The following is a 12,500-nucleotide window of genomic DNA, read 5'->3' as shown; positions in this document are numbered from 1 at the left end:
TTATGTATGTATACTTGTATGAAAGACCTTTTAACCTTTGAGCTATTCGCACCGTCATATTTTCAAACATATTTCGAATCCCGAGGTAACCTCATTTTTTTTCTTTTTTTTCTTAACAATAAAAAAAACGTACAATATATTCCGAACGTTTAGCCACATTTATTCTATTAAATATATTCACCAGTTAAACAAACATTTATCTTATTAAAGATAATGTCAATTACATTGATCTTATAAAAAAAAAAAAAAAAAAAAAAAAAAAAAAAAAAAATCATTAGAAATATTATATCGTCGATATCATTATCACGAAAATGTTCGATTTAAAAGTATCCGAAAAAAAAAAAATATAGGTTAGCATCTTAATAGTAATCCATTTAACGTTATATCTTTCTTTGTTTCCCGAGTAAAATCTTTCTAACAAAAGTTTAAATGTTGCATCGAACGAATCGACATTCGCTTGCTCGTGACATTAAAAAGCGATCGAAGCCGCATTAACCTACTTTCCGTTCCTCTTTATATCGGGTCACCGATTTATTGCCGATCTGTTTCGTATACATACATACATATATATACCTATATATACCTATAATGTACATATATGCGTATTTACTTACGTACTTATTTATATATATATATATATATATTCGATCGATTAATAAATAATATATTAAAAACTTGTAATAGAAAATATCTTAATTAATAACTATTTAATTAAATATAAAATATCGAGAATTACGTTAGCCTAATTCAATAAATAAAGAGAATTTTTTAAGAATCAATTGAAGCTAAAAGAAAAATATTGATTTGTTAATCAATCGAAAATATCGATCAGATCGATTTCAAATGAAATATCTGATTTATCAATGATCTCATACGCGTTTAAGATCTATAAATGCGGATCTATACAAGTACATATATAATCGAGATATAAAAATCAAAGATTTATTCTTTTATTTATTCATTTGTTTATTTATTTATTATTTATATTCTTTCATTTTAAATCTTTGACGATGCCACGAAGTCTCGAGAATATAGGATCGTTCGTTCGTTTGTTTCTTCGTAAGAATGATTATCCAAGATGGCTCGCGTGTTTTACATCGGTCTTTTGGGGGGTTGGGGGGGTGGGCGGGAGGGGGAGGGCTTTCGTGCTCAGTGAGGTAACGCGCTACGGATATACTATATAGTCTTTTTACGACGCCAACGATAGATCATTCTCACGAGAGATACGTTGTACGTACCTTCTGTTAAAATAATACGATTCTTTCTCTCTCTCTCTCTCTCTCTCCCTCCCTCTTTCTCTCTCTCTCTCTCTCTCTCTCTTTCTCTTTCCCTCTCTCTCTCTCTCTCTCTCTCTCTCTCTCTCTATCTATCTATCTATCTATCTCTATCTCTATCTCTGTCTTCGAAAACGTAGCAAATTTTTTGTTATCATCTCTTTCTTTTTTACTTTTTCTTTTTACTTTTTTCCTTTTAAGTTACTCAACACTGAAGTAATTTATTTCTTTCTGTTCTTTTTTTCCTGTTTCTTTTTCTTTTTCTGTTTCTGTTTCTTGTTCTTTTTGTTTCTTTTTCTTTTTTTTTTTTTCTTGCCTCCCTTTTTTTCTTTTTCCTTTTTATATAAAACCTATTGATATTACATTCTATTCTCATTGTTCACGAGATATGAGATTCGTCTTTAAAAAAAAAAAAAAAAAAAAAAAAAGAAAAAATATTACATAACAACAATAACATTTAAAAAGTAATATATGCATTACTATTTGTATAACAATATAAATATTTTTATATTTATCGATACGATTAAAAATGTTATAAAACTCGCATAAGGTTTTCTATCTGTCCAATAACCATAAATAAATTTTTTCCATTCAATTGTCACACTTCGTCCTTTTGGGCGTAAAAAAAATAAAAAAAAAAAAAAAAAATAAAATAAAAAAAAAAAAAGAAAAACAAAAACAAAAACAAACAAAAATCTTCGAACACAAACATCGCATCCCTTCTCTCTTTTTTTGTTCTGTTTCGCGTTTCAAGGATTTTTATCGAAAAATAACTTTGCAACGATTTGAAACGATAAGCAAATATATATATATATATATATATATAAAAAAAGAGAAAGGAAAGAAAGGAAAGAAAAATCCAACGCAACGAGTCATATCCGTTATATCAATAAATCTATCTTGTTAGTTAACTATTTTGTTAGTTTTGTTTTAATCCAACGAGTCAATCGTATAAGCCTTTAGATCTAAATGGTAAAATTTGACCGCGTTCCTCGCGTATCGTCGTATAATAAACGCGTAGGACATACGCGAATGCGAGGAACGACATGCACGACTCGTTTCCAGTCTCGACACGATATCGATTTTCTTGACAGTGCTTCTAAACCGTAATTCCTTATTCGCTGTAATAGCCAAACGAAATTGTTAGGGAAGAACTTGACTTCTGTCCGTTCGTAGCTCGTTATTTGTCACGCGATAAGAAATAACGGAGATTGCTTACCAACGAAGATCAAAACGTTTTGATACTCATCAAATTTCGTTCCTGATAAATATTTTTTATTTTCATTTCATTTTCCTTCCTGCTTCTTTTTTCTTTCCATTTTTTTTTCTTTTTTCCTTTTTTCCTTCAAATTTCATACGTAGACATACAAGGGAAAATTTGGAAAAAATTCGTCTCACGATAAGGAGCAACGTTAATTGCTTTTGCCATACAAAATCAAAACCTTTTGGATCTCATTAAATTAAATTAAATTCGTTTATATATATATATATATATATATATATGTATATATAAATATTCATAAAAGATTTGTTTGTTCTTCTCTTTTCTCTTTCTTTCTTTCCTTCTTTCTTTTTTTTTCTTTTTTTTTTTTTATTTTTGTCTTTCTTTTTCAATAATACGCAGCTGCGAGCACGAACGAGAAATATAAAAAAGAAAAGAGAAAAAAGTGAAAAAAGAGAAAAGCAAGAAAAAGAGGAAAAAGAGAAAAATCGATAACAATGCTGTTGCAAAACAATCGGTATTATGTAACTAATTTCAAGCCACCGTGTTGCTAGAGTCTAATTACATCGATAATAATGTTATCATCTTTAGAGGAAGAAAAAAAAAGAAAAAAGAAAAAAAAATAATGCTCCCCAACTTGTATTTCCTTTCGTCATTTAAGAGCTTCTCCGAAAGAAATACGTACGAGAGAAAGAATAGACGCATGAGGGATCATTTCGCATGGGAGTCAATTTTCAACGTGGTAGGAAGATAAATCCGGAATATACATATTATTATACATTGGCCAAGCGCATACGAATGAGAACATTTTTATATGCATCTATTAGATATGTATTTACGTACAGATGCAAAATTATTATTATTATTTTTCTTTCTCTTTTTTTTTCTTTTTTTCTTGTTTTTTTTTCTTTTTTTTTTTTTTTCTTTCTTTTTTTTATTTATTTCTCTTCTTTTAAAGAGATAGTACCGGGTATTTTTCGGTTGCATCGACGTACTCGTAGATGCTTTAAAATGATTCGATTATAATATATAACTTTATTCGCGCGCGCGTGCGTGCGTGCTCACGCGGAGAGTACCGGATGTTCCAATGATATTTCCGCTAAAGGTTTCCAATTGCATTTATGGCTCACTCCGTCTCTGTTGCTTTCGCACGATCCTCCCTCTTCGTTCCTTTTCTCTCTCTCTCTCTTTCTCTCTCTCTCTCTCTCTCTCTCTCTCATTCTCACTCTTGCGTTCTCCCATCTCTGTGATCTCCTTCTCCCCCGTTCTCTCTCGCCTTGCGCACACCGACAAATGGCATTTCGTTTCTGCACAAATCGTTTCTTTGCAATCTCGTTGCGCGGTAGACTCGCTCTTGCTCTTGTATATATACCTATGTAAGTACATAAGTATGTGTGCATGCATAAGTATGTGTGTATATGTATGTGTATGTATATGTGTATATATATATATACAAACAAATGTATATACATATATATACATATATATATATATATACACGTTTGTATGTGTGTGTGTGTATGCACGTACATGCATGTGGGTGGACAGCCAAGCTATGTAAATATGGTTATACCGCGTTGCATGTTGATAATGAACGAGCCTGTGTTCGTGCAAAAGTATAGTGGGTTGTGGCTTGTGGTAAGGGCCCAGGAGAGAGAACGAGAGGCAGAAACACAATGGGGAGAGACCGGGCTAGGAAGCCGGAGGAACGAAGAAAGATAGATAGAGATAGAATGAGATATACAGTCAAAGAGGTAGAAAGGGAGAGAGAGAGAGAGGAAGGGAGAAACAGAGAAAGAGAGAGAGAGAGAGAGGAAGGGAGAGAGATAGGAAGGGGCATTTGCTTTTGTCGTGCTCGGTCGTTGCATGCGTCCGACAACCATATTCTCGCCAATTGCAACTCTGACACTGACAGTCGAATGACAATAAGTCAATGAGGACATTCGCATCGCACTCACGTTCGCATAGATTAGCTGTTCGTTCTCTTATCGCATAAAACGGTTCGAACGGCTCGTTCGAACTTTCGATCCGTCGTCTTCGGCCGTCGTTAAATAAAAACCGATTATCGTTATAACCCCCCTGTACTCCCTCTCATTCCCCTCTATCTCCCAGTCAATCTTCTCACTCCCACTCTCAGTCTTCTCTTCCTTCCTTTTCTCCTTCCTTCTCATCCTTCCTCTCTCTCTCTCTCTCTCTCTCTCTCGTACCATCCATCCATCTATCCATCCATCCACCCATCCATCCATCTCTTCGTTCATCTCACTAATACCATTTCATACTCTTGCCTTCTTATAATCTAATACTTGACCATTTTGAGTATCTTTTTTTCTTTCTTTCTTTCTTTCTTTCTTTCTTTCTTTCTTTCTTTTTTTTTTTCTTTCCTTTCTTTCTTCCTTCTTTTCTTGTCCGTCCCTCGAACTAAACGGACAAGGACGATCCGAAATAATACGAAATCCTTCGAAGCGTATATATACATATATACGAAAGAGAATAAGGGTCGGCGCGTCCCTACTTTTACCGCACGTACTTCAGAAACTAGTTTTACGATAACTCAGACTTCAGCAACACCTATCGACCGCGCTAATCCGCGTACAAACTTTTTCCAACCCCCTCGTTTACTTACCTCCGCGACCTGTTCCAATGTGCCCTGCCATCGTGTAAGATCGTCGGTGTCCTCTTTGCTTTTCAACGAATTCGATATTTCATCCGTGACTCTCTCTCTCTATCTCTCTCTCTCTCTCTCTCTCTCTCTCTTTCTCTCTCTCTCTCTCTCTCTCTCTCTCTTTCTCTCTCTCTCCCCTCATTTTTTTTTCCTTTCCGTTTTTATTATTATTATGTATATCTTCATCATCGTTTAATCGAGATTTCATAGATTTAATTTCTATATCTCTTTCAATCGAAAAACTTTTTAACATTCGAACCATCCGATTTATTTTTTACGATATCTGTTAATTCGACTGTTAGTATAAATACTGTTATTTGAAAATAATAAAATGAAAAGTAAAGAAAGAATGGAAGAACATTTTATTCATTTAATCGTCCAGTCGTAATTTATTATTTTTAATTTTCATTGAACGCATTACTTTAATAATACCGACGATTTTCGTATAATAATTTTAATGATAAACGAGAAGGAATTCGCAAAATCGTTATTTTTTACGGATTTGATAATTTCTATGAATTAAAACATAGTACGAGTATAATTCCCCGTTTTATTGAAACATACATATCTCTTTATGTCAATCTCATTATATATTTTATTCTTTTAATATTTAATAATAAAAATAATAATAATAAAAAAAAAAAAATAATAATAATAATAATAATAATAATAATAATAATTTTTAATTTTAATATGTTATTAATTTGCCTCCGTGGAAAGGATTATTGCGAGATAAAAATGAAAATCCATCTAAATATCACTAAATAAAAATACGCTGGAATGTAAATTTGATATTCTTTATAAATATGACAAAACTCTCTCTCTCTCTCTCTCTCTCTCTCTCTCTCCCTCTCTATCCATCTATCTATCTCTTTCTTTCTTTATTATAATTAACGATTGAAAAATAAGGTAATTTGTATTTAATCCGCGTCTATTTCTGTTTATATTCGACACGGTGATCTCTCTATTACGATTAATAGTATGAATTCAAAACTATATCGATTTTGTAATTAACAGAACAAAAAGCCAAATAATGTTTCCGGGAAAAGGCCATTGTTACGAAGTATCTACGTCGTGTTAGACCAGTTAACAATGCGGCGATACGAATAAAACCTAGCGACAGGTAGTGCGAGATTAAGGTTTCGACTACCAACATGCAAACATAACGTGACATAACGTTCGTGTTTTCTTCGACGAATGCGTGCAACGCGACCTATTATTCATCATTTCAAAAGAGATGCGTTTGTATTTATCTAATTCGCATTTAAATCTTCCGCGTTTATCGATCTATCATATTGCGAAATGTAATCTTAATAAACAAACAATCATTTCTTTTTATTATTATTATTATTATTATTATTATTATTATTATTATTATTAATATTATTATTATTACTATTATTATTATTATTATTATTATCATTATTATTATTATTATTATTACTATTATTATTATTATTATCTTCTTTTCTTTTTTCTTTTTGACGTTATGTCCGATCGTGAAAACAAAACGATCTTTGCGATATTAAGAGATATCAAATGTATAGGTTTTGTCTTATCAACGATACGACGATCCCAAGAGTGATCATCGATCGTGGAATCACTTGTAAAAGCGTACTCATCGAAGAGAAAAGAAATTTTTTTTTTCTTTTTATTTTTTTCTTTTTTTTCATTTTTTTTCCTTCTCTTCTTTAATCTCAGAAATAAAGGAAAAAGAAGACGGAAGAAAAAAGAAAAGAGAGGAAGAAAGAAAGAAAAAGAAGTAAAAAATAAAAAGAAAAGGAAAAAGAAAGAGAGAGAGAGAGAGAGAGAGAGAGAGAGAGAAGGAAGGGAAGATGAAAAAAAAAAAGGAATAAACGCGTTAGATTCATTTTATATTTGTAATGCGAACTCTTAGATTTCATTATAAGTCCTTTTATAATATCAGCTTTAAACGGATAATAAACGTGGAAGGAAAGAGCTCTAAGAAGAAGTTTCAAAGTTCCTAAAACCAAAGTGTATTATAATCCGTGGTACTCGAGAATGGGAAGTGAGTTATATTCGGGAAAAGGAAAGTAGACGTTTCCTAAATGAAAGCAAACCTTCCTAAATCGAGGTTTAATAGCACAAGGCTATTAACAATATGCTATAACCAACGTCTATGTACATATATACGAAGGGTCGCGTCAAAGCTAATATGGCGGTAAGATGCTTTCTCTTTCTTTCTCTTTCTCTATCTCGTCAGATTGAAGGAAAAACTATATTTCATCCACGTATTCAAAACTTGAAGAAAAAAAGAAAAAAAAAAGAGAAAAGAAAAAAAGAAAATGCTTTTAAAGTGTCAATTATATTTAATTAAAAATATCGCCATTATATCGTGACAAAAACGAACGAGACGTCATTAAAGATGTCAGATTTGGCATCCTAAGAATCATACGAAATACATATAAGCTCATCTTCTCGAAATAGAAAGAAAATGGATGGGCGCGTGGATTATTGGCACTTGAAAATAGAGGAAGAAATAGAGAGAGAGAGAGAGAGAGAAGACATTGTCGTAGCCAAGACACGTGCCATTTCCATCGTCATCTTCCTTCGAGAAATCTACTTTAAAAATACTATTACTTCATATTCTTCATCTTCTTCTCCTTCCGTCTTCTTCTTTTTCTTCTTCTTCCTCTTTTTCTTCTTACAAAATACATATATGTAAATATCTAACATACGAGCGCATGTACAACGTCTTGTTTCGGATAAGATCCTATTTGATTCCAGTTACGAATGTCCCGGCATTCATGATCGTTCTATATACTTAAACCGTTTCGTATAAAGTTACGCCGTTTTGGTAGGAGAAGTTTAGCGAAGTAGAAACGAACAAGGCTATTGGAATTTCGAAAAGGCCCAGAGCTTCAGGTAGAACAAGCTGATTTAGAACATACCCCTGCTCGGCAAGCATTTAACCGAATGAGGAATTCATCTCCTCGCGCCCTCGACGAATACAAGCAGTGAGAGAAGAGATAAATAGGTAGATAGATAAAGAGAGAGGGAAAGAGAGAGAGTGAGAGAGAGAGAGAGAGAGAGAGCGAGAAAGGGGGAGAGGGGAAAGAGCAATGTGTAATATGATGAGACACGCACGTCCGCACACACTTTCTCACTTTACTCACACGTTCACCAGCGGTTACACCCACGTCGAGGTCTCTCCTTACATGTTACCGCTTGACTTGCGTTGTCCGGCTCCAGCTCTTTGACTCATCTCCTCCCTCTATCGTTCTTCCTTCTCCCTCTCGCTTCCTCACTCGCTCACCCACTCCCTATCTCTCACTCTCTCTCTCTCTCTCTCTCTCACTCTATCTCTCTCTCTCGCTCTGTCTCTCTCGCTCTCTCTCTCTCGCTCTCTCTCTCTCGCTCTCTCTCTCTCTCTTCCCTTCTCGGACCTTTCTCTTTCTCCGGATCTCACACTACAGTTACGTATACACGCGATACCCAGTAACATTCGGCACTCGGTTCCACCATACTCTCTCCCTTTTCAGTCTCGTGAGAGTGAGAGAGAGAGAGAGTGGAAGAGGGAAGGAAAGAGAAAGAGGGAGTGAGCTTGTCATTCGTTATTACAATGGTGCGAGAGAGCCAAACGTATCACTGTGCATGTATGTAACCTATCACACGGAGAAGCATCCATGTATTTGTGTACGTATATATATATATATATATGTACACATAAATATATATATGCTATGCGGAGAAGCGCCGCATAGCTCTTTGTGTATGTTATGTGTATATGTTTGAGTGAATAAGTGAGCGAGCAAGCGAGGGAGTGAGTGGGAGAACGAGTGAATAGTGCAAGAGAGATAGAGAGATAGGTTTAGAGAGAGAGAGAGGAAGAGAGAAAGAGACAGAGAGAGGGACAGAGAAAGACAAAGAGAGAGAGAGCAAAGCTGGAACGCGGTAGACAAAGAGAAGAAAAGGGAGGAAGCGTTGGCAAGTGTAAGTGAAACAGCGATGCGCTGGGTAGGTTGAGTGAGACAGAGATGGAAAGAGAGAGAGAGAGAGAGAGAGAGAGAATGAGAGAAAGAGAGAAATAGAAGAGCAACGAGGAGAGGTGGAAGATTAAGAAACACGCGAGCGCGAGGGAGACGCGACAACGCGGTGAATTCATCCGCGCGGTGGGTGGAAAGGAGACGGAAGCTGGGTGGATACTAGTGTCGAGTGCGCGAGGTAGGACGAACCGATGAGATAGAGAAAGAGAGAGAAAGAGAGATAGAAAGAGAGAGAGAGAAGACAGAGAGAGAGAGAGAGAGAGAGAGAGAGAGAGCAGAGGTGTCGATAAAGATTTTCTAACGTTCGTATTATATTCCACGTTACATGGCGTGTGCTTTTGTAGAAAGAGTAAGGTATTCGAATTAATGCGCTCTTGTATCACGTGACTCTCACTCCCTCTCTCTCTCTCGACATTGTTAAAATATACAAAGTTACTGTTTCCTTACGGAGAACGCGAATATCAAAGATTGAAATATCTTATTTAACGACTTCTTATCTTATCCCCATTATTCGATAAGTATTACATGAAAGAAAATAAGAAAAATCTTACTACGTTAACAACTAATCGTGCGAAAAGAGTTAATCGAATTTGTGGGAAATCGTCCAATGTAAAGGCACTTAACATATACGTTAAATCTACGTATGCACGTACACACATATATATATATATATATATACATAGGCACGCATGAGAAGCGTCGTCCAGCAAAGAGCGTTACGAAATCGTTCGAAAGAGAGAAACAGCGACGGCGAGTCGTCCCCATCGGTCGACGCCCTTGACTCAAGGCGAAGCGAGAAACGAGTAAGAAGAGAGGAGTGCCGCGGGGAGCGGGTGCGGGAGGGTGTAGGGGCAGAAGGGGAAGCGTTCGGTTAGTCGGTGGATGGTCGAGGAGTGGGGAGGAGAAGCGAGCACGCGAGAGAGCCTTCGTTTCTCTATCTCTCTCTCTCTCTCTTTCTCTTTCTCGCTCATTTCTCTTTCTCTTTCTCTTTCTCTCTCTCTCTCTAAATCTCTCACTCCATTCTCTCTTTCTCTGTGTGTCGAGAGCGACCGTGAGCTCTCATTGGTCGTTCTCGGTCGTATCTCTCTCTCTTTGTCTCTCTTTCTTCCTCTCTCCCTCTGCGCGTGTGAATGCGCGCCACCAAGCGGCAGCGGCGGCGACGACGAACGGCGTTCACACGTTTCCCGTCATCCACTTGGCTACCCGGCTCGTAGTCAAGCGTCGTACGCCGTACGGTGCGTATCGTGTTTGGTTATGTATGTTACGTTTAGTACCGCGAACGAGCCGGCCCGTAACCGTTTCCTCGATTATTTGCGCGTTCGATAAACGTGTGTATATATTTGTTGTGTGCGCGCGCGAGAAAAAGAAAGAGAGAGAGAGGGAGAGAGATAGAGAGAGAGAGAGAGAGAAGGAGAATCCTTCGAAGGTAGTGCTCTCCATCGACAAGTGTTTCCCCTCGTTGTCCTGTGAGAGAGAAAGAAGGGGATTGAGAAAGAGAGAGAGAGATAGAGAGAGAGAGGGAGAGAGTGTGCGAGATAGTATCTCGGTGAGTGTGTCTTGTCTTTTTTGTCTCTCTTTTTTTCTTTTCTTTTCTTTTTTTTTTTTTTTTCTACCGCAGTGCCAAGGTGTATATAACGAAATTCACGAAAGCATTAAATCGAACGATTTTACTGAAAAACACTTGGATATATAATAGAATCGAAGAAATACGAAGACGAGATTTGTTTGGGTAATGTCTTTTCTTTCCCTTTTTTATTTGTTTATTTATTTATTTATTCCTTTATTTTTGTTCTTTACTATTACCATAAGAAGATCATTCTCGTTTTTAAATATCGATCGTCGCTCGATAAGGAAATTAAGAAAATCTTAGAGCTTAGTTTTAAATACTTTTTAAATACGTTTTAAATACGTTTAATATGGAAAATTCTCAGTCTAATATTTTCGTTTAGTTGTTCAAGAAGGAGAGAGGTTAGAAAATCGAACGAACGATCAAGGTGGAAAGATCGATCGAATGGCGCATAGACAGACGCGATGACGGTCACGCGCGACAATGAGAAAGGCATATAATACAGGAGTAGTAGGAGACACGTAATTTCCCTGTTATATTCCTTGCTACTCAATATCGCCTCTGTTAATTACAAATATCGTAGATCCTATCGCATACGTATTAACGTCGAGTTTAATCTTGATGACTCGCTTTGTCATTTAACCTCGCAAATTCGTCGCAAATACAAAATGTAATCGTTCGGATAACTACATAATATGTATATATGTATTTGTGTGTACGCACGTAGAGATAGACGTTCATTCGTCTCTTTGTAATAATAACACATCACATTGATACACTATATTTATGTATGTATATTACATATGTATATATATACATATATATATATGCGTATATATAATCGAACATGAACGAACGAACGAACGGGCAATGATAAAAAGCTAAAGTGAGGTTAAGTTCGTCCGTCCATCCGTTCGTGTCCCTCTTTTACGAGAGCTCCAATTTCAATCGTCTTTAACGTTTCGTCCAACTCTCCGAGCGTGGGTTCCACTTAACATCGATGGTTTCTTAATTCGTTTAGTTCACTAGGTTAGCTCGCGGGCTTTGAATCGTTCGCAACAAGTGTATTTATATCGTAACGAAAATTTATTCCTACGAACGTGAACGTCTTCTTTTCTCTTTGACGATTCCGTTTTGGTTAGTCATCGGTCACGAATTTACATTTGCTTTTTCTTTTATTTATCTTCCTTCTTTTTCTTCTTTTTTTTCTTCGTCGTTGTGTCGTCGCGTCGTCGTCGTCTTTTTCTTCTTCTTCTTCTTGTTTTGTTTTTTCCTTCCTTTTTTTTTTCCATTATTATCTCCCCCCCTTTTTTTTATTTATTTTTATTTTTTTTTTTTTTATTTTTTTTTATTACTATTTCTTTAGTTTCTTTTTTTTGTTTTTTTTTTTGTTTTTCCTTCGCCTTAACCAACAACCATTATTATACTCGTAATCGTGGTAAAAATTCGATTATCTCGAGCGTGCCAACGATAATGGACGTTCATTAAGTTATCGTTACGTGTACATACGTACGTACGTACGTACGTACGTAGGTACGTATATGCATACATACATATGTGCCAAATATTTTCACTCAGTTAAATATCTCTCCGTTAGAGAGAAAGATAGATAGATGGAGAGAGAAGGGGGGTCAGAGAAAGAGAGAGAGAGAGAGAGAGAGTATCGTAACTCCTGCAACTTTCCAAGAGTAACAAAGTTACTTATGTAGCAATTTTATTTTATCTTCCACCTCGCTCGTTAGTTTTCTACTGCTTTCTTTTCTCTCTC

The 12,500-nt window shown here is 35.8% G+C and overlaps 1 protein-coding gene across 12 annotated transcripts in view; it reads left to right on the top strand.

The window, feature by feature from the left end:
* Nucleotides 1-10,331: 10,331 nt before the first annotated feature.
* gro (TLE family member transcriptional corepressor groucho) overlaps nt 10,332-12,500 on the top strand; it is a 101,658-nt gene continuing 99,489 nt past the window's right edge. For 8 of the 12 annotated variants that reach the window (XM_035864622.2, XM_035864610.2, XM_035864623.2 and 5 more), the window contains exon 1: nt 10,332-10,711. The gene's annotated coding sequence lies outside the window, so the exon portion shown is untranslated. The remainder of the gene's footprint in view (nt 10,712-12,500) is intronic. The other 4 variants (XM_035864616.2, XM_035864613.2, XM_035864624.2 and 1 more) reach the window with 1 other exon arrangement.

This window comes from Vespa mandarinia, chromosome 6, assembly GCF_050613455.1.
Source record: "Vespa mandarinia isolate Hongniang chromosome 6, ASM5061345v1, whole genome shotgun sequence".
Classification (NCBI taxonomy): domain Eukaryota; kingdom Metazoa; phylum Arthropoda; class Insecta; order Hymenoptera; family Vespidae; genus Vespa; species Vespa mandarinia.
Note: the sequence above shows the minus strand (reverse complement) of the source record. Positions and strands in the feature narration are given on the sequence as shown.